The sequence below is a fragment of the Chlorocebus sabaeus genome, chromosome 11 (genome assembly GCF_047675955.1).
Source record: "Chlorocebus sabaeus isolate Y175 chromosome 11, mChlSab1.0.hap1, whole genome shotgun sequence".
Classification (NCBI taxonomy): Eukaryota; Metazoa; Chordata; class Mammalia; order Primates; family Cercopithecidae; genus Chlorocebus; species Chlorocebus sabaeus.
Genome location: NC_132914.1, coordinates 121,361,931 through 121,383,281, shown reverse-complemented (window position 1 = coordinate 121,383,281; position 21,351 = coordinate 121,361,931). Strand labels below are relative to the sequence as shown.

Here is a 21,351-nt window from a genome sequence, read left to right as displayed (position 1 = left end):
CAGGAGCCAATGAGAATGCTGGGATCCAGACGCCAGTTTTCTCTTTTCTTTTCTTTTCTTTTTTTTTTTTTTTTTGAGATGGAGTCTCGCTTTGTTGCTCAGGCTGGAGTGCAGTGGCCGGATCTCAGCTCACTGCAAGCTCCGCCTCCCGGGTTCACACCATTCTCCTGCCTCAGCCTTTCGAGTAGCTGGGACTACAGGGGCCCACCACCGCGCCTGGCTAATTTTTTGTATTTTTAGTAGAGACGGAGTTTCACCGTGTTAGCCAGGATCTCGATCTCCTGACCTCGTGATCCACCTGCCTCGGCCTCCCAAAGAACTGGGATTACAGGCGTGAGCCACGGCGCCCTACCCGGTTTCCTCTTTTCTTCCAAGAGCGGGAGCTGGTGCCGCCGTCTTGTGAGCGCCAGGTGAGGCTGCTGCTGCAGGTGGCCACAGGAGAAGCCCAAGAACAGACTCAACATGGGGAAGATGGGGACAAGAATTCGAGAAAGAGACGCTTGAAATCACATCCTGATGACACTGCTGAGGCCTCTACATCCAGCTGCACCCAAAGCCTGCAACTTTGGCCAAATACGGCAGTAAATTATGTTAGAGCTTAACCTCGTTGGATTTTCTGTCACTTGCAACCAAAAGAGACCTAAGCTAATTTGTCTGGAAAATTAACAAAGCAGCACCACATAACTTTAAAAGTTACTCTTTAGAGTCTCTTCTGGCAACTTTTCTTCTTCTCTGGTCAACCACAGATGCAGTGTGGAGGACTGACAGGCTCATCTGTCAGCGCTGGGGGGCGAGAGCCCCGGTATCTGACTCAAGAGTGGCTGTGGACCACACGTCCTCTCTCTGGACTCAGTTCCCAAGTGAGGGAGAGGACAGCATTGTCTTTAAAATCCCAGACCCGTGTTAATTTGCTTGACTGTTGCAATCATGTTACTATACTTATGTATATCAAAACATGTGGTGCACCACGTGTGCACACGCACGCGCACACACACATACACTAAATACATCACCAAAAAGAATCTAGCAGCTGGGGGGTGGGGATGAAAACACTTATTATCTTGATTACAGTGCTGGTTTCTTGGGTACATATATCTGTCAAAACCCATCACATCGTATACTTTAAATACATGCAATTCATTGTCCATCAATTATGCCTCACTAAAGCTGGAAAGAAAAAACTACTTTAAAAATCTATAGATATCTATGAATATCCAGATGCATATAAGTTCTATAAGAAATTGAAAATGTAGCCGGGCGTGGTGGCTCACACCTGTAATCCCAGCACTTTGGGAGGCTGAGGCGGGCGGATCACCTGAGGTCAGGAGTTCGAGACTAGCCTGGCCAACATGGCAAAACTCGTTCTCTACTAAAAATACAAAAATTAGCTGGGTGTAGTGGCAGGCGCCTGTAACCTTAGCTACTCGGGAGGCTGAGGCAGGAGAATCGCTTGAACCCAGGAGGAGGAGGTTGCAGTGAGCTGAAATCGCGCCACTGCACTCCAGCCTGGGAGACAGGGCGAGACTCCGTCCCAAAAAAGAAGAAAAAAGAAAAAAAAAAGAAATTGAAAATGTATAGTTTTTATTTTAATGGTAATGGAAAAAAATAAATGCAAGCATAACCTGGAAAAATAAATTTGTTAAATAAATTAAAAAATAGAATCCAACCTCCGAAATGATGTGATCTGTTATTTTAGTGACTGTGAAGACAGACCACAAACCTCATGATAACTACACAAACACACAATGGTTCTTCCCCAGGATACCCCATTACCACACAGACTACTCCAGCTCCTCTCATGGGGTCTGCCTGTCCCTGGAACCTGACAGCCAGATGCCCCACTGGACACTGGAACTGAGCAGGGAAAGTCAGGCACAAACCCAGAATCCTCACCTGCTTACTCATCCACACGAAGTCCTGCCACCATGTTGTAGGAAGCCGGATGGAAGAGCAGAGAACACAGATACCTAAGTGCTCCACGCCTGGATTCCTGGGTTGCCACGATGGAAAGTTAAATTGCTGAACTTCGAGAAAAATTGTTCTTGTTTTTGTGCATGAGAGTAATTGCAGCAATAGCAGCACTTTACATGTGGGTGAGAGTCAATATCTATCCAAGTGTGCTCTGGTTTTCCTACTCTGGTCGTGTCTGGAGATGCAGCAACTCTAATACTAGTAACCGCTCAGCTTCCAAATATTTATTATGTGTATAATGAGCTCAAAAGACATTGGCAAGGGTGTTAGAAAAACTCAGTTCCTGATGTAAATTTTCTTAAACTGAGCAGGGTGGGAATAAAAGGATACTTCTTCAGGCCGGGTGCGGTGGCTCACGCCTGTCATCCCAGCACTTTGGGAGGCCAAGGCGGGTGGATCACCTGAGGTCAGGAGTTCAAGACCAGCCTAGGCAACACAGTGAAACCCCATCTCTACTAAAAGTGCAAAAATTGGCCTGGCATGGTGGTGTACGCCTGTGATCCCAGCTACTTGGAAGAATGAGGCAGGAGAATTGCTTGAACCCAGGAAGCGGAGGTCGCAGTGAGCCGAGATTGTGCCACTGCACTCCAGCCTGAGCAACAGGGTGCAGTCTCAAAAAAAAAAAAAGGATACTTCTTCAACATTATACACACATTCTACACACATGCACCTACCCCACATATCCCACATATCCCATGTGTTGTATCTACACTGGATAAAGGAGCCTTTTGCACACACAGTGGACACTCCAGCCTGTGTGTCCATGCTCCCCTCATGCTCCCTGGATCAGCCACCTCACCCCAGCAAGGTGGTCTGTCCCAGACTCTAGTCATTTGGGCAGAGAATTCTGGGGTCCTAAGTATCAGGAGTTGTCTAGGGCCAGGGCTGGGATGAGAGCAAGCAAAAGAGCTGCCCTGGGGAGCCTGGTTTAAGGGGGCACCCACTCACAGGTTCCACCTCTGCGCCTGCACCATCTGGAGTGTGAGTGCCTCCTTAAAGTTTGCCCCTGGGGCTCTTTCTAGTCTGACCATGCCCTGCTGGGGCTTTTGTAAGCTCTGGGTGGACTCCTCACCCGCCTGGGGAGGGGCACAGCTAAAAGAGGTGCACAGCGTGGCTCTGTGAAGCACAGTCCCAGGGTAGGCCTCCACCCCACTGGCCAAGCTTAAGGGCACTGCTGGCCCCAAATACCACGTCCTAACCACCCTCATAACACAGGGTTTAGAAACCGCAGCCCCAGCCGGGCGCCATGGCTCATGCCAGCACTTTGGGAGGCCAAGGCGGGCAGATCACCTGAGGTCAGGAGTTGGAGACCAGCCTGACCAACATAGTGAAACCCCATCTCTACTAAAAATACAAAAATTAGCCAGGAGTGGTAGCGGGCATCTGTAATCCTGGCAACTCAGGAGGCTGAGGCAAGAGAATCTCTTGAACCCAGGAGGCAGAGGTTGCAGTGAGCCGAGATCGTGCCATTGCACTCCAGCCCGGGCAACAAGAGCGAAACTCCGTCTCAAACAAAAAGAAAGAAACCGCAGCCCCCAAATACACCTCTCAATCCCTGCCTCCACACCATTCCCCAAATACCCTTTCTGGGAGCCCCGTTTTTGTTTTCCTAGGCAGAAGCAGCCCTCCCTTCCCTCTGCTCTCCAAAACACAGCTCTTTTCAGGACCAGGCACCAGCAGCACAGTGGTTTCCTCCCATCTGGAAAAACAGAATGGCAGCCTCTTCTATCGACCGGCTTCAAAGGCACGGGGACAAATGGATTTTTCCTGTGCTTCATTAACAGTGGCAAAGAAGCCCTTGCATCTCTTCCATCCTGTTCTATTTCCAGGGATCTGTGTCTCCAGGTGCCTCTGACCCTCACCCCCAAGACCCCAAGGCTGAGGACGCCACAGAGGAGGAGATGGCCCCTTGGGACTGACAGGACTTGGGGTTTTCAGAAGGAGGACCGGGGTACACGATGCCCACGCAGTCAGCTGCTCCTGTCTCAGTGCGACTCCTGATCACAACATGGGTTTTTAAAATCCTGTCCTTCCCAGGAACTTGAAGCTGCTTCTGTGTGTATCACTTTTATTTACCTGTCTAACAGTCACAGGAGGGATAATGCATTTTAACTGCGATTTGTAGATGAAGGACAAGAACCGGTGAGGCCGAGGAGATCACAAGTCTCACGGGCCAGGTTGGCCGAAGATGAGAGGCAAAGACCCTGTGTGTCTCTGGCACGTTTTAATGGGCTGTTCTGGGACAGGCACAAATTGAGTTTTTTTTAAAAAAAAAAAAAAAACAAACAATTCTTTTCTAAGCCAAATCCCAATGCCACTTTCATGGGACTTTTAAAAGCATTTTGTACTGTGACAGCAGTCAGGAGACAGAGGCTGGGGCTGGGGGCCTGGAGCCGGCCACAGGGGCAAAAGGGAGATGTCCAGACGGGACACCATCCAGATCTGCGCTTCACCGTTTTTAAGGGAGCAGACAATTATTTCCACTGGAATCCAACGAGGACTGAGATTTTCAATTTTCCTACAATGCAGGAAGGAAATTGAGACTTTTAGTTCTGGTTCATTCGTTTCAGTTCAGAATTGCTCTCTGGCTGGAAAACTCCAATGGTTTCCTTCTGAACTTTTCTGCCTTCACTTCTTCCAACTCCCCATACATTGAGCTCCAGCTCTTTCTTTTCACTCTTTTATTTTTTTCTTCAGCCTCCAAATTGTTGTAAAATTATCCTTCTATTTGGGATTTATGATGTCTCCACCTTTCAGAAATCTTTCATCGGATTACTTTGGCTGTGAGAAAAAGGTGGTTGTTTCCAGACCCGTGTTAAAATTTCCTTCATCACAATTTACAGACTTAGGGGTATAAATGTCTATCCAAATTGTCCCTTGGTGGAACAGGAATCCAAATCACTTAAGTAGTGCGGCACTGGTTTATAGTGGGGAGCATAACTGCCTTCCAAAGTCACTTGGGTAAAGGGTGCTGTGTTTTAGGGGAGGAATAAAAAGTAGGACTGCTCTGCAATGGATTAGTACATTTGCTTTAGACTCGTACATATTCCAAACCCTGAGGCCATAGACCACCCTTCATAAACCTCCAAATGCATACCCCTGTGGAACCCCTGGTCCTGACCCCACAGAGTCCAGTTACCCACCCACACAGAGCAACTCAACAAGGAAACATTCGTGCCACGCAACCTGGCGCCTGCCCATCAGAAGCCAAGTGAACAGTAGGAAAGACTTATTGCTCTTCATGCCAATCATCTCCTTATTAAAAATATAAAAGAGGAAAAGAGGATTTTTTAGAGGGGTTGGAGGTGGGACAGGTAGGGTGGAAACTGTACTGCCAACAATTGCCATTTCCTGGAACAGAACCCCAGACCCTGAATGTCATTCTGCATATTGTCAAACCCATCCTTCCCCGGACCCAGCATTCCCTGGCAGCCACCCAATAGGAATACTGTCCTGTCCAGTCTTTGAAAACTTCCTTTAAAACACTCTTGGTGTTCTACTTAAATGTGAGAAGGTCACAGGTTCGCTGGCCTGGAAAGAAAGACAGGCTATTTAGGAAGGTTTATATCACTTCCCCCTCCAAGCACTTAATGTCTCCCCACCAGCTCTGAAACAAAGCGTACCTGTAGTTCCTGTAGGGACAAAACAATCCACATTGCAGGCCCTTGATTCATCTGTTAAACTGAATTAACCTGTGTTCATTTCCTTCCCTGGAAAAATGAGCATAAAAATGAGCTCTGCCAATCTGGAACTGCCTGGCGGGGCCGGCAAACAGGCAATTTTGATGACTTTCCATAAACACCAACTTTAACAAGATACCCTTTTGTCACCAGCTCAGTCATAGTGTGTTGCAGTGAGTTGCTGCTGCATAACAAGCAAGTCTAAAACACAGGGACTTAAAATAAGAGCCCTTTTATTATATTTCACAATTCTGTGCATGCAGAAGTCAGGCAGGGCTCGGCTGGGTGATTCTTCTGTTCTATGCTCTCAACAGAGATCATTCAGTAGTACCTCACCAGCTGATAGGCTGGTCTAGAGTCCAAGATGGCTTCATTCATACACCTGGCACCTTTGGGAGAATGGCTGAAAGGCTGGACCCTGACGGATTATCAACTAGAAGGTCACATGTGGTCACCCCAGCATGGCAGGCACAGGATAACTGGTTTTCTTACATAACGGCTCAGGACTCCAAGTGTGAGTGTTCCAGCAAACAAAGTAGATGTTTCGTGGCCTTCTATGACCTAGCTTTGGAAGTCATATGGAGGCACTTCCACTCTAGTCTATTGGTCAAAGCAGTCCAATGCTGCCTAGTTTCCAGAGAAGAGCACCTACCCTCCAGCTCTCAAAGACAGGAGTGTCTAAGAATTTGTAGATATGTTTTTAAAAGATCTGAATTTTTAGCATCACAGATAATCACAGTAATGCCCAACCTTTGTTCCTTTTTTTCTTTTTCTTTTTCTTTTTTTTTTTTTTTTGAGATGGAATCTCACTCTGCCACTCTGTCACCCAGGCTGGAGTGCAATGGTGTGATCTCGGCTCACTGCAACCTCCACCTCCCAGGTTCAAGCAATTCTCCTGCCTCAGCCTCCCAAGTCGTTGGGATTACAGGTGCCCACCACCACGCCCACTAACTTCTGTATTTTTAGTAGAGACGGGGTTTTGCCATGTTGGCCAGGATGGTCTTGATCTCCTAACCTCAGCTGATCCACCTGCCTCAGCCTCCCAAAGTGCTGGGATTACAGGCATGAGCCACCGTGCCCGGCCTCTCTTTCATTCTCTTATTTCTTCTTCTTTTTCTTCATTTAGTCAATGATATTTATTGGGCAACTGCCAAATGCTGAGCACTGGGAACATGGAGTCATGGGGTGAACAAGACCTAGTTCCTGTCTGCTTGGAACCCAGAGTCTAGAAGAGGAAACAGATAATCAAATAATCTAATGATAAGTGTATCATTACAAATCAAGACCAATGCTCTGGGACAGAGCTTGCCAAACTTTTCTATAAATGGCCAGATAGAAAGTATTTTCGGTTGTGTGAGCTATACAGTGTCTGTTGTAACTACTCAACTCTGCAAGAAGCAATCATAGGCAATACAGAAAAAAAAAAAAAAATGAGTATCACAGTGTGCAAATAAAACTTTATTTACGCCAGGCCTGGTGGCTCATGCCTGTAATCCCAGCACTTTGGGAGGCTGAGGTGGGTGGATCATGAGGTCAAGAGATCAAGACTATCCTGGCCAACATGGTGAAACCCTGTCTCTACTAAAAATACAAAAATTAGCCAGGCGTGGTGGCGCGCACCTGTAATCCCAGCTACTCGGGAGGCTGAGGCAGGAGAATTGCTTGAATCCAGGAGGCAGAGGCTGCAGTGAGCCAAGATCACACCACTACAATAGAGCCAAGACTCCATTTCAAAAAAAAAAAAACAACTTTATTTACAAAAACAGGTGGAGGGCCACATTTAGCCCAATGGTTGTCATGTGTTGACCTCTATTCTGGAGGAAAGGAACATTTTTCTATCAAGATGTATAACAAAAAAGCCTGATGTACTTTGGGATAGGGAGTCTTTCCCTTAGGAAGTGACTTTTGAATAAGTAATCATTAACCAGGTGAGGGGGTGCATGGATGGTGGCGGGCAAGTGGAGGGAGAATCATTGCACACTGGAAGAAGTTTAAAAGAGTCAGTTTAGACAGAGGAGAGAAGGCTCAGGGGAAACTGCCAAGAAATGGAGAGAGGTAGACTATGGTCAAATCACTCAGTATTCATGTTAAAATCTCAGGGGTTTTGATATCAAAAGCAATGGAAAGCCAATGAAGGATTTTAAGACTTTGAAAAAAATGATTTATGTGTAATTTTCTTTTCCCTTAATTAGGACACATACTGACCTAGCTGAATGGGTTGGGGTTGCATTTTCTAGCAAGAAATGAGTTAAAGATAGGCTGGGCGCGGTGGCTCACACCTGTAATCCCAGCATTTTGGGAGGCCAAGGCGGGTGGATTGCCTGAGGTCAAGAGTTTGAGATCAGCTTGGCCAAAATATGGTGAAACCCTGTCTCTACTAAAAATACAAAAATTAGCTGGGTGTGGTGGCCCACGCCTGTAGTCCCAGCTACTTGAGAAGCTGAGGCATGAGAATCGCTTGAACCCAGGAGGCAGAGGTTGCAGTGAGCCAAGATTGCGCCACTCTACTCCAGCCTGGGTGACAGAACGAGACTCCTATAAAAAACTCTTAAAAAAAAAAAAAAAAAATTAAAGTTCAGAGTGTGATGGCAATGCTGGAGAGATGAGGTGTCACATTTTGGTGGTCTTTATAACCTCGCAGGAAGGTCACGGGAATAGTCACACATTCCAAGGGATCAAAAAGTATGGAAAGTACTTTTTCACACTATTATCATGCTATTCATACATAAGGTCTTATTATTATTCAAGGTCGGTGCCCCAGAGGGATTCCTTGCATAATTAACTAATTGGTCTCACATTTCTTGCCACGGATTTTGATTCTTTTTTTTTTTTTTTGAGTATTTGGCTCCAAAGGTTTTTAAACTATTCTGTTTCGTGGTGTTAATTTTTCCATTGTCTAGACAGCTGGAGAGTCAGACAGGATTATCAAGAGGAAACAGCCGATTTATGACCAAAAGTCAACCTTCTCAGCCGATGGAATTTACATATTAATGACACTGTGGCAGCTGTCATAAGAAAACTTGTAAAAACCAAACCTTTCACATTTGTGCATTTCTGAAACTAGCATTGGGCAGATGTTTTGCATTTTTAATACACATGAAAGACCCTTTAACAAAACCACAGAAGAAAGAGATTGATAAGCGTGTGCCTGGTGGTGGGGCAGTGGGAGCTCAAGTTTAAAAGACACATCAACCAACTTTCTAGAATCTTATAAGACATAAGATGAAAGGGGCCCAGGAGTCCTATGGCCACTTTTCAAGCTTTGACAGAATCAAAAGACAGAAAGATGAGCCCATTAGAGTTGGGTCATAAAACCAAATTCAGAGTAAGAGGGAACCTCAGAGGTCACATTGCTTCCTGCTTGTACCTGCTTCCACATTCCTCCCAAATGGGCAGTCCACTTATGTAAATATCTCTGTTGACAAGGAATTCACTGACTTCCTAAGTAAAACAACTTCTTCCTTCTATAGGCTCACTGTCTTCTTTGAAATTCTCACTCATTGGTCCCGGATCTGGCCTCTGAGGCCAGTAGAATATGCCTGGCCCCTCACATAGTGTTCTATTGTGATACCCTCTGAAACAGGTCAAATATTCTTAGTTTCATTCACAATTTGTCTTAAGACACAGTCTCCTCATCAAGAAGACCCTCTCAGTTGGCACTGAATTTGGCTGCCTGGATGGAGACTTGGGTCCAGTGGTTGCCACTCTCCTGTTAAAACTTCACTTCATTGTCCATTGCAATAGGATAAACTCCAAACTCAGTAACCTAGACTGACATTATGCATGTGAAATAGGCTGCAATAGGCTGCATAGTAAGTGCTCCATAAGCATTAGTTCTCATCCATTCAGTCATTCATTATGGCATGAACTAACAAGGGATTCTCTTTCTTATAAAATTAGTTTATGCAGTTACTTCATGATCCTATCAATATCTCAGGCTCCTTCTATCTTTCTCCCTCCCTATCTATTATTGAGAATGTCCCTTCAAGGTCACAAGATGGCCGTTCCACCTCCAGCCTCATGTCCCTGCTTGAAGCAAGAAAAAACAGTGACAAAAGGAAGAAGTGGTGCTTAACTAAGGAAAGCAAAACAATCTCAGAAGGCGCCCTTGGCTTTCCACTTACAGCTGATTGGTCAGAGTTGTGCCATGTGATCACCCTAGGCACAAGGGAGCCTGGGAGATGTAGTTTCATTAGCTAGAATAGGGAAGAATGATGTTGGGTAGGCAACTAGTAGTTCAATGTTTGCTAAAACCTCTTCTGATAATGTGCCTCTAGAAGTCAGGGGTCCAGAATTGGGCCACATGTCCCAGACGTGGTCTACACAATCAGAATATAAAAATGAGATGACTCGGCTGGGCACGGTGGCTCACACCTGTAATCCCAGCACTTTGGGAGGCCAAGGCAGGTGGATCACGAGGTTAGGAGATCGAGACCATCCTGGCTAACACAGTGAGACCCCGTCTCTACTAAAAATACAAAAAATTAGCCGGGCATGGTGGTGGGTGCCTGTAGTCCCAGCTACTCGGGAGGCTGAGGCAGGAGAACGGCATGAACCCAGGAGGCGGAGCTTGTAGTGAGCTGAGATCTGGCCACTGTTCTCCAGCCTGGGTGACAGAGCAAGACTCTGTCTCAAAAAAAAAAAAAAAAAAAAAAAAAAGAATCCATTGGCTATATGAAATTTATATTAAAAATATTATATGTTTTATTATTATTTGCAAAGTACGTGCCACACATTCTTTACATTAGTGAAACTTGTAAGACACACACACACTCTCTCTTTCCCTCTCCCTCTCTCTCTTTCTTTCCGGAGGGCTGATTGTTATACAATCAGCAGCACACCACTGGTTCTAAGTACAGCCGTCCCTCAGTGTCTGTGGGAGATTGGTTCCAGGGCCCCCACAGACAGCAAAATGTGGAGATGCTCATGTCCCTGATATCAAATGGTGTGCTATTTGCATATAACCTATGCACATCCTCCTGTATACTTCAAAATATCTCCAGATTGCTTATAATACCTAATACAATGAAAATACTATATAAATAATTGTTATATTGTTTAGGAAATAATAACCAAAAGGTCTGTACATGTTCAGTACCATTTTTTCCTGAATATTTTCGATCCGAGGTTGGTTAAACCCCCGGATGCAGAACCCACACATACAGAGAGCTGTCTGCAATACTAAATCTCATGCAGCCCAGCTCTGAGGCAAAATGATCCTGTGTCCTTTGGAATTTTTAGAGGAAGCTGATGATATCACACAACCAATGGGATACAGAGCAGAAGCCCCCGGAAGGAGGTGGCCAACAGGGAGGAACTGGAATCTTGTTGAGAGAGGTATGGGCTTTTGCTGATGTTAGCTCCTGCCTCTGGGTGCATGTTTGTGTCAGGTCTCTGAGCCCAGGCCTGCACGTCCACATTCAGATGGCCTGAGGCAACTGAAGAACCACAAAAGAAGTGAAAATAGCCGGTTCCTGCCTTAACTGATGACATTCCACCATTGTGATTTGCTCCTGCCCCACCCTAACTGATCCATTAACCTTGTGACATTCCTTCTCCTAGACAATGAGTCCCAGGAGCTCCCCACCAAGCATCTTGTGACCCCCGCCCCTGCCCGCAAGAGAACCCCCTTTAACTATAATTTTCCACTACCTACCCAAATCCTATAAAACTGCCCCACCCCTATCTCCCTTTGCTGACTCCTTTTTTGGACTCAGTCCGCCTGCACCCCGGTGATTAAAAAGCTTTATTGCCCACACAAAGCCCATTTGGCGGTCTCTTCACACGGATGGGCATAACAGTGTAATGGCCCCCATGTCCTTTGAAACAAAGACAGAAAGAAGAGAAATGCCAGTAGGTCCTGCTGGTAAAATACAAAAGAAGCGATGTAAGACTGAAGCCTCACTGTGGCCAGTACGTCATCTCCTCACTGTATTCTCGCTTTGTCCCTGCTCTGCCCCCATGATACTGCTCAATATGAGTTCACTGGGGCTTATCCGATCGGCTCCGCCCATTCCCAGGGCCTGCCCCAAGCAAAGCTCAAACTAGACAGCCGGATTGATCTTGCCCTTTGTGAAAGGACTGTCGGGTGGGGTGGCTGTGTTGCACGTGAAACCCGGGAGTCCCAGTGGCAAAGCCAGGTACAGAGAAATTACAATTAAACCCTGGCATGGGCGACTGGGCCATGATGGGACACCCCAGTTCTTTGTTGCTTTGCCTGGTGCTCTGTGTGGGCACTGGAGGCTTTGGGCGGTGCTGGTTTCACACATGAATGATAAATACCCTCTAGCATGGCCCCGACAGAGCTCCACAGCGGGAGTTTCATCATCAGGTGTCGCCAAATTTGGAAATTCTGTTGCCAAAGCTTTAACAAGTTTCCAGATGTAAGGCCTAAAAACAAAGTGCCAACACGCCTCTCCCCTGCCCCTTCCCCTCATCTCTATAAGCCAGTTCAGGTGAGCTCTAGGGACTATACCCTAGACACTGAGAGACAGGACTAGCTGGATTTCCTAGGCCAACTAAGAATCCCTAAGCCTAGCTGGGAAGGTGACTGCATCCACCTTTAAAAATGGGGCTTGCAACTTAGCTCACACTCGACCAATCAGGTAGTAAAGAGAGCTCACTGAAATGCTAATTAGGCGAATACAGGAGGTAAAGAAATAGCCAATCATCTATCGCCTGAGAGCACAGGGGGAGGGACAATGATCAGGATATAAACCCAGGCATTCAAGCCTGCAAGGCAACGCCCTTTGAGTGCCCTCCCATTTTATGGGAGCTCTATTTTCACTCTATTAAATCTTGCAACTGCACTCTCTCTGGTCTCAGATCGAGCTGAGCTTTTGCTCACCATCCACCACTGCTGGTTGCCGCCATCGCAGACCAGTCCCTGAGTTCCAGCCCTCTGGATCTGGCAGGGTGTCCGCGGTGCTCCTGATCCAGTGAGGCCGTGCCCATTGCCGCTCCCAATCGGACTAGAGGCTCGCCATTGTTCCGGTGCGGGCTAAGTGCCCGGGATTCGTCCTAATCCAGCTGAACGGAGCTAGAACACTCACTGCATGGCCCAAGATTGCATTCCTTGGAATCCTACGGCCAAGAACCCCAGGTCAGAGAGTAAGAGGCTTGCCGCCATCTTGGAAGTGGCCTGCTGCCATCTTGGGAGCTCTGCGAACAAGGAAGGACACAATGCAACTCATTTACAATGATACTTTGCCAAGATGCAGATTCTTTCCAAATCAGTGTGTTGGTTTAGTGTAAATCAGTCAAGACCCTTGATAGAATTTTTCAACCTTTGCAGAATAATTCTAAAATTCATCTAAAAACTTGCCCTGGCAAGAGTAGCTAACTTTAAAGAAGCTGTAAGAGAGGGGATCTAGGCTTTCCATGTATTAAAACTGTCTCAATAAACTACACTTATAAAACTGCATTAATGACCAGGTGTGGTGGCTCATGCCTGTAATCAAAGCACTTTGGGAGGCCGAGGCAGGTGGATCACTTGAGGTCAGGCGTTTGAGACCAGCCTGGCCAACATGGTGAAACCCCACCTCTACTAAAAATACAAAAATTAGCCAGGCATGGTGGCGGGTGCTTGTAATCCCAGCTACTCGAGAGGCTGAGGCCAAGAGAATGGCTTGAACCTTGAATCTGGGAGATGGAGGTTGCAGGGAACCAAGATCGTGCCACTGCACTCCAGCCTGAGGGCGACAGAGTGAGACTCCATCTCAAAAAACAAACAAACAGAACACCCTGCATAAATAAATGTAACAGTTGACAGAAATTCAAGAATTGATGTATGACAAAGGTAGTGTTAACTGGGGGAAAATACAAATTATTTCATAATAGTGCTGGGACAACTGGGTGGTAGCAATTGGGGAAAATAAATGAATTTAGATTTTTACCTCAAACTGTATACCAAAATAGATTACAGATGGTTAAATGCATAAACCAAAACTGTAAAAAATACAACAGTTCTTTAATCTTGGGGTACAGGAGGACTTTATGTGATTTAAGACAATGAAAGAAATTCACAAAGAAACCATGGAAAACAATAGGCTGGCTAGATAATTTTGTCATTGGCCTTGAATTGAGAAACATCATCAACAAAACCAATCCACGATACCAAATTGAGGGAAATACCTGAAACAAACATGACAAGGAGTCGATAGCCTTCATAGAGGGAGACTTCATACAGATACATGAGAAAACACTGTCTCTCTGGCCAGCACTTTGGGAGGCCGAGGCGGGTGGATCACGAGGTCAGGAGTTCGAGACCAGCCTGGCCAATATGGTGAAACCCTGTCTCTAATAAAATACAAAAATTACCTGGGCATGGTGGCACACGCTGTAGACCCAGCTGCTCGGGAAACTGAGGCAGGAGTATCACTTGAACCTGGGAGGCAGAGGTTGCAGTGAGCCAAGATCGCGCCACTGCACTCCAGCCTAGGTGACAGAATGAGACTCCATCTCAAAAAAAAAAAAAAAGAAAGAAAGAAAAAAGAAAACACTGTCTCTTTGATAGGTAAGTGGGTAAAGAAAAGTGGGTAAAGAAAATGAACGTTAATTCACAAAAAAGAAATATAAGAGTCAAATAAACATATGGGGGAAAATGTTCAGTCTCTCTTCATAATAAAAAAGCAAATTAGAATCATTTCTGCTCACACTGGAATCATTCTTCAAATCATCCAATTTGCAAAAGATGAAAAAGCCAAACTCCTCCACACTGCTGAGATGGCTGATTTAGGCTCTTTTATACACATAATGTGCAGAGAAAGAAAGGTGGCAGTGTGTGTCAAGAACCTTTAAAATGTTCTGAGTTTTGGTTTTGCCATTTGCTTTTAAGCATCTCTCCTGGACAATACTTTGCGTATAAGGATATTTATCACAACAGACAAACACCTGTGAATAAAACAGCCATTCGGCATAATTCTTAAAGGCACCCTATGAATGAGGCGGGCATTAAAAATTGTGATGTTTGGCCGGGCGTGGTGGTTCACATCTGTAAGCCCAGCACTTTGGGAGGCCGAGGCGGGCAGATGGCTTGAGTACAGGAGTTCAAGACCAGCCTAGACAGCATGGTCAAACCCTGTCTCTACAAAAAATACAAAAATGAACCAAGCATGGTGGTGCACACCTGTGGTCCCAGCTACTTGGGAGGCTGGGGAGGGAGGATCACTTGAACCTGGGAGGCAGAGGTTGGAGTGAACAGAGATCACACCACTGCACTGCAGCCTGGGCAACAGAGCAAGACCCCATCTCAAAAAAAAAATTGTGAAGTTATTAGAAACACAGAAAAGATTTGTAACAGAACTACGTGAAACATCCATCGATAGGAGAACAAATGGATAAACTTTTTACTTATTTGTTTATTCATAAAAAGTTATATTCACACTGTTTGTTTGGTCATCCAATTGGATGGTAGTCAGTGACAGAGAACAGGCCTGCAGACCCATGAAGGAACACAGGGGGATCAAAAAGGTACTGCTGAGTGAAGAAAGATGGCCACAGAACATCCTGCAGGATTCCGTTGATTTGCAGTTCTAGAACTTCAAAACTCATAGAAATCAGAACAGTAGTTGCCCAAAAGTGGGAGGGGCAAACTGACTGCAAAAGGACTGGAGGGAACTCTCTGGGATGCTGGAAACATTTCTAAGTCTTGACCAGGGTAGAGGTTACACAGGTGCATACATTTGTCAAAACGCATCACCCTGTACATTTAAAGTGGATACATTTTATCATATGTACATTATACCATCATCATGTTAGTATAAAATAAACTTTCTAAAAACCTAAGTGACTCACTGAAATACCAATTGGGCTAAAAGCAGGAGGTAAAGAAATAGTCAATCATCTCTCACCTGAGAGCACAGGGGGAGGACAATGATCGGGATACAAACCCAGGCATTCGAGCCGGCAGTGGCAACCCCCTTTGGGCCCCCTCTCATTGTATGGAAGCTCTGTTTTCACTCTATTAAAGCTTACAACTGCACACTCTTCTGGTCCATGTTTGTTCCGGCTCGAGCTGAGCTTTTGCTCGCTGTCCACCACTGCCGATCGCCACTGTCGCAAACCCGCACTGACTTCCACCCCTCCGGATCCGGCAGGGTGTCCGCTGCTTTTCTGATGCAGGGAAGCACCCATTGCTGTTCCTGATGGGGCTAGAGGCTGGCCATTGTTCCTGTGTGGATAAGTGCCCTGGTTCATACTAACGGAGCTGAACACTCGTCGCTGGGTTCCACGGTTCTCTTCCATGACCAACGGCTTCTAATGGAGCTATAACACTCACTGCATGGCCCGAGGTTCCATTCCTTGGAATCCATGAGGCCAAGAACCCCAGGTCAGAGAACAAAAGGCTTGTCGCCATCTTGGGAGCTCTAAGAACGAAGACCCGCCGGTAACAAGCCCAGGAGGTCGAGGCTGCAGTGAGGTATGATCACACCACTGGACTCCAGCCTGGGTGACAGAGTGAGACCCTGTCTCACAATAAATAAATAAATAAAGGGAGAAAATAATAAAAAAGAGGAGGGGTCTAGGTGAATTCTAAGTCTGTACTAATAATCCTCTGCTGTCCTGTGTGTCCTCTGAAATTTCTGCAGGGAGCACACACATTGATGTTATAATTACTAATCAAATCAGAGTCAGCTTCCTATGGGACACATGGCCCGAGGGAAGCTTCAGGCACAAAGGAGACAAGCCCATGAGTGCTTTCTGCTCCCCAGAGTTTTACAGCCAAGCCCCCACCACCGTCCAAGCACTAGAGTGAGGGACATCCCCTTGTCACCATCCCAGCACCAGAGTGAGGCACATCCCCCCGCCACCGTCCCAGCACCAGAGTGAGGCACATCCCCCCGCCACCGTCCCAGCACTAGAGTGAGGCACATCCCCTTGTCACCATCCCAGCACTAGAGTGAGGCACATCCCCCCGCCACCGTCCCAGCACTAGAGTGAGGCACATCCCCTTGTCACCGTCCCAGCACTAGAGTGAAGCACATCCCCTTGTCACCGTCCCAGCACTAGAGTGAAGCACATCCCCCCGCCACCGTCCCAGCACTAGAGTGAGGCACATCCCCTTGTCACCATCCCAGCACTAGAGTGAGGCACATCCCCCCGCCACCGTCCCAGCACCAGAGTGAGGCACATCCCCTTGTCACCATCCCAGCACTAGAGTGAAGCACATCCCCTTGTCACCGTCCCAGCACTAGAGTGAAGCACATCCCCCCGCCACCGTCCCAGCACCAGAGTGAGGCACATCCCCTTGTCACCATCCCAGCACTAGAGTGAAGCACATCCCCTTGTCACCGTCCCAGCACTAGAGTGAAGCACATCCCCCCGCCACCGTCCCAGCACTAGAGTGAGGCACATCCCCTTGTCACCATCCCAGCACTAGAGTGAAGCACATCCCCCCGCCACCGTCCCAGCACCAGAGTGAGGCACATCCCCTTGTCACCATCCCAGCACTAGAGTGAAGCACATCCCCTTGTCACCGTCCCAGCACTAGAGTGAAGCACATCCCCCCGCCACCGTCCCAGCACTAGAGTGAAGCACATCCCCTTGTCACCGTCCCAGCACTAGAGTGAGGCACATCCCCTCACCCCTTAGGGGCCTTCTGCCTCCCAAAGACCACCTGAGATCTTTCTGATGATCTGTAAGGTCCAATGTACATTTCAGACATTTCCCACGGAAAATGGAAAAGCAGCAGCCCAAGCTCCCAGCCTGGATACTGTAGGGCCAGCCTGCTGAGTGGAGGTTGGCCAACCTGTCTGTGTCCTTGGAGGGTTAGGCAGAGTTGAGGCTAATGGGGGCAGGGATAGCTCTGGTATTTCAGCAAAATGTCACGAGCTGGGAGACACTGAGGGGCTTCTAGATCTGAATGAGGAGGCTGGGGACCATGCTTTGCATGGCATTCCTGGGGACAGTCCTTTGTAAGGGGGCCGATCATCCTAGCCCAGAGTTCCATGGGATCTGGACTTGGTCCAAGCAGCCTTCAGTGGCAATCAGCTCCGAGCAGAAACCCAGCGGAGATGCAGGCCTAACGGCAGCTCCAAATTCTTCATTCCTGAACGCTTTAGGGTGAGGAGTGGGGGTTATGATCTTGGCAAAAGCAGCTCAGTGTCAGCAAGCATTGCCCTGCAGAAAAACATGAATTCCTATAAAAGGGGCATTGTGTGAGCTGCGGGAAGCCTTTATGGAGGCATCAATCTTGTGTCACCCAGAGATGTTTATTATGAAGACAATGTCACGCAGCAGAGAGGTGGGGGCGGCAGGCAGGCGTATCCACCCTGGAGGCGGGTGACAGGGAAGGAGGACCCAGCCCACATCCCGGGCTATTCATAAGCAGCCATTCAAGACAGCTTGTTCAAGATCTCACAGGAGAAGGAAAATGAGGAAGCCAAGAGCAGAAAGATGGAGTAAGACCATTTCTTTTGGCTTCCTTAGCAAGGACAAAACCTGAATCAAGTTCAGGATGCAGGAGGAGAGGGGCCCCAGTCGGGCAGGCTGTTGGGAGTTAACAGCAACTCAGAATTCCTCCAAGGCAACCATTCCCGTCCCTCACAGAGAACCCTGGGGGCGCTCCCCAGGGATAGGAAATTTCTTGGAAGCTCAGGACACTTTATTCCTAAGTAAAGCTCTGATGGGCTGGTAGGAAGAATGCAGCCTTTTTTTCCTCTAAAGACGAAAAGACCCTGAATTTATCCTCACATCCAAAAGCCAGAGCTGGGATCCAAGGTGGATCTCCCACCCTCACACAGAGTCAGCATCCAAAAAGAGCAGAGTCAACACCGCAGAGGCCGATGGGCAATTCCTGGAGGGTGATGCCCCTGGGTTAGGACTGGAGGCTGGAAGCACCAACATATGGTAAGTGGAACACCCACGGGGATCAGGACTGAGCATCTGGACCAGACTGCATGACCCAGGGCTGTGAAACACTCTTCCTTCTCTCCTTCCAACCAGAGCGTCCAGACAGCCTCAGCTGGTTGAGGACAGGTGTGCGCCCAGCGTCAGAAGCCTTAGCTCCAGTGCAGCCATGGCTGCTTCCTATCATGTGACACTGGGCACTTCACCACCCTGTGCCCCAACGTCCTCACAGTGTCCTCAGCATTCATTGAGACAAGCCCTGTCAAAGCCTCTCCACAATCCATCAGAGGTCACACATGCAAGCGCCACTGTTGTGTTTCCTTTGTTTTCAGCATTCAGCTAAGAAACAGTCCCCCGTGGAACAGCATAAACCGCCAAGGAGAGCTTTGGTCTTTGCAGAATAGAAAGAGTCCGTTTAATAGCTCAAATGCAGCACCTTTCAGCCAGAGAGCAGCCAGCAGGCTCGTGTTCTGAGAGCTGGATTTTTCCATTTGGGGGCATCGGGGTTTATTTGGAAAGAGAAGACACTGGGCTCGACTTCAAGCATCCTCATTTTACACGCCTGGCTCCAAGTAATATATTGTTTCAGTTTGACTTGCTGGCCTCCTTAGCCCAAAACAGGCCATACCAGAGAAGGGAGAGAACAGTGGGGAGACAGAAAGGGAGAGAAGGTGAGGTATTTCCTGTCATGAAATCCAATCGGATGGAACTTTCAGCAGGAGAAGCAACACCTCCGAGGCCCACTTTTAAAAGGGGGACAGGGGAGAGAAAAGAAAGAAAAGAAACCTCTCATGTTTGACCCACGAAATGCCAAGATCTTATTTGTCTGAATTTTGGGTCAGAAGCCAGCGAAAGGAACATGGGGCTGCCCTCAATTTGGTGGCAACGTGAAAAAGATGGGGTTTGGATTTTGCAGAGTAAAAAGAAATAGTGCTGAGGTTTCTCATCTCCTTGTCTTCTTTCTTGGAGAGGAAAAGAAGAAAAATAGAGCCAGGCAGAGTGGCTCACATCTATAATCTGAGCACTCTGGCTCACATCTATAATCTGAGCACTGTGGCTTGCATCTATAATCGGAGCACTGTGGAAGATCCAGGCGGGAAGATTGCTTGAGGCCAGGAGTTTGAAAAAACCAGCCTGGGAAACATAGCAAGACCCCATCTCTACAAAAAATTAGCTAGGTGTGGTGGTGCACACCTATAGTCCCAGCTATTTGGGAGGCTGAGGTAGGAGGGTCACTTGAGCTAGGGAGTTTGAGGCTGCAGTGAGCCGTGACCCATTCCACTGTACTTCAGCCTGGGCAACATAGTGAGACCGTCTCTAAACAAAGAAAGGAACAAAGGCTCTGAGCCGGGAAAGACTGTTGATCAGTTGTTGTGTGCTGCTACCAGCTGGCAGGCTGGCTCCCCTCACTAAAGGAGCATAAGGGAGGATTGCACACAGAGGTGAGAGAATGGAAGGGCCAGACATTCAAGGTCGTGAGGATGAAGTCTAGATCAACCCGCTAAACCTGGGAATGGCCTAGCCCAACCATAGCCCTCTCCTCCTGGGAGAGACGGACAGACAGGAACAGGTAACAGAGTCAAAATAAGAAGGCAATGATGGTGGCTTTCCCAAACTCTGTCTGAAGCTGAGACACTATGGAAAAATGATGATTTCTCACACACTTGAGAGATGAGCCAGAAGTGAGATTCTGAAGAAGAGGAGGAATTTCTCCACGTTTGGGTTGAACATGAGGTTCTGGTAGTGCCCCTCAACGCTGATCTTAGAATCAGTGATTTGCAAAGGATGCTCCAGCCCCAAAAGATTTGGAGGAATTCAGAGAATATTCGCCCTTTCCAGATGGGCAGGTAGACACGCTGGAACCATACCTCCTCTGAGGACAGTCTCTATCAGCAACAGTATTGATGTTACAGACACAAGGTCTGGTCTAAAGTGAATTGATCCACAGAGAAAAGTAGGAGAGAAACCGCCCGTTTATCTCGTCAGGGTGGAGAGTCGAGAAGAGGGGAGAGCTTTGGCCAGCAGCTGCCCCTGAGGTCCTTGGCAGGATTTAATTTAATTCCCCCCAGGACACCCTGGGATTCCAGGGAGGGCACCAGAGGAAGCTGTCACAGCCAGGGCGACCGTCACTAGGGGCAGCTTCCCTCCGATGCCGGCAGCACGCTAAGCCGGTGTTCCTGAACGCTTGGTCCAATTGTGTGTGTCTCCGAGGCTGTTGTGTGTACAGGACTTCACCCCAGTGACCCACACTCCCCTTGGTGGTGTCCACATCAGCAAGACGTTCACCAGCCTGAAGAGAAGTGAGCACTGTCCCCAGAGGGGGACACCATGAAGACCTGGGTTTTCCCCCTCTCACTCCCTTACAGAAGCTTCCAAGCCATGTGAATGGAAATGTCTTTCCCTGGCTCTCAGCTGTGTGCTGAGACACTTACATACCATGTCTGAGTCTTCACAATACCTCGTAAAGGGTCCTGCCATCTTCCTACGTTAGTTTTCTCAGGCTCCCATAGCCAAGCACCAGGCTGAACAGCTTCAACTACAGAAATGACCTCCTCACAGTTCTGGAAGCTACAAGCTCAAGATCAAGACGTAGGCAAGGCTGGTTCCTCCTGAGACCTCCCTCCTTGCTTTGTAGATGGCCGTCTTCTCACCAAGATGTGTCCTCACACAATCTTCCCTCTGTGTATCTGTGTCATAACTTACCTCTTCTTTTTTTTGTTTTTTGTCTTTTTGTTTTTGTTTTTTTTTGAGACGGAGTCTCGCTGTTGCCCAGGCTGCAGTGCAGTGGCGCGATCTCAGCTCTCCACAACCTCTGCCTCCCGGGTTCACGCCATTCTCCTGCCTCAGCCTC

General features: G+C 47.6%; 1 long non-coding RNA gene across 1 annotated transcript in view; it reads right to left on the bottom strand.

Moving 5' to 3' along the window:
* Positions 1–21,351, bottom strand: part of LOC119622742 (uncharacterized) — a 171,902-nt gene that overhangs the window by 124,305 nt on the left and 26,246 nt on the right. The window contains exon 3 of the long non-coding RNA XR_012094614.1: positions 12,499–12,812. This is a non-coding gene — a long non-coding RNA (uncharacterized lncRNA). The remainder of the gene's footprint in view (positions 1–12,498; positions 12,813–21,351) is intronic.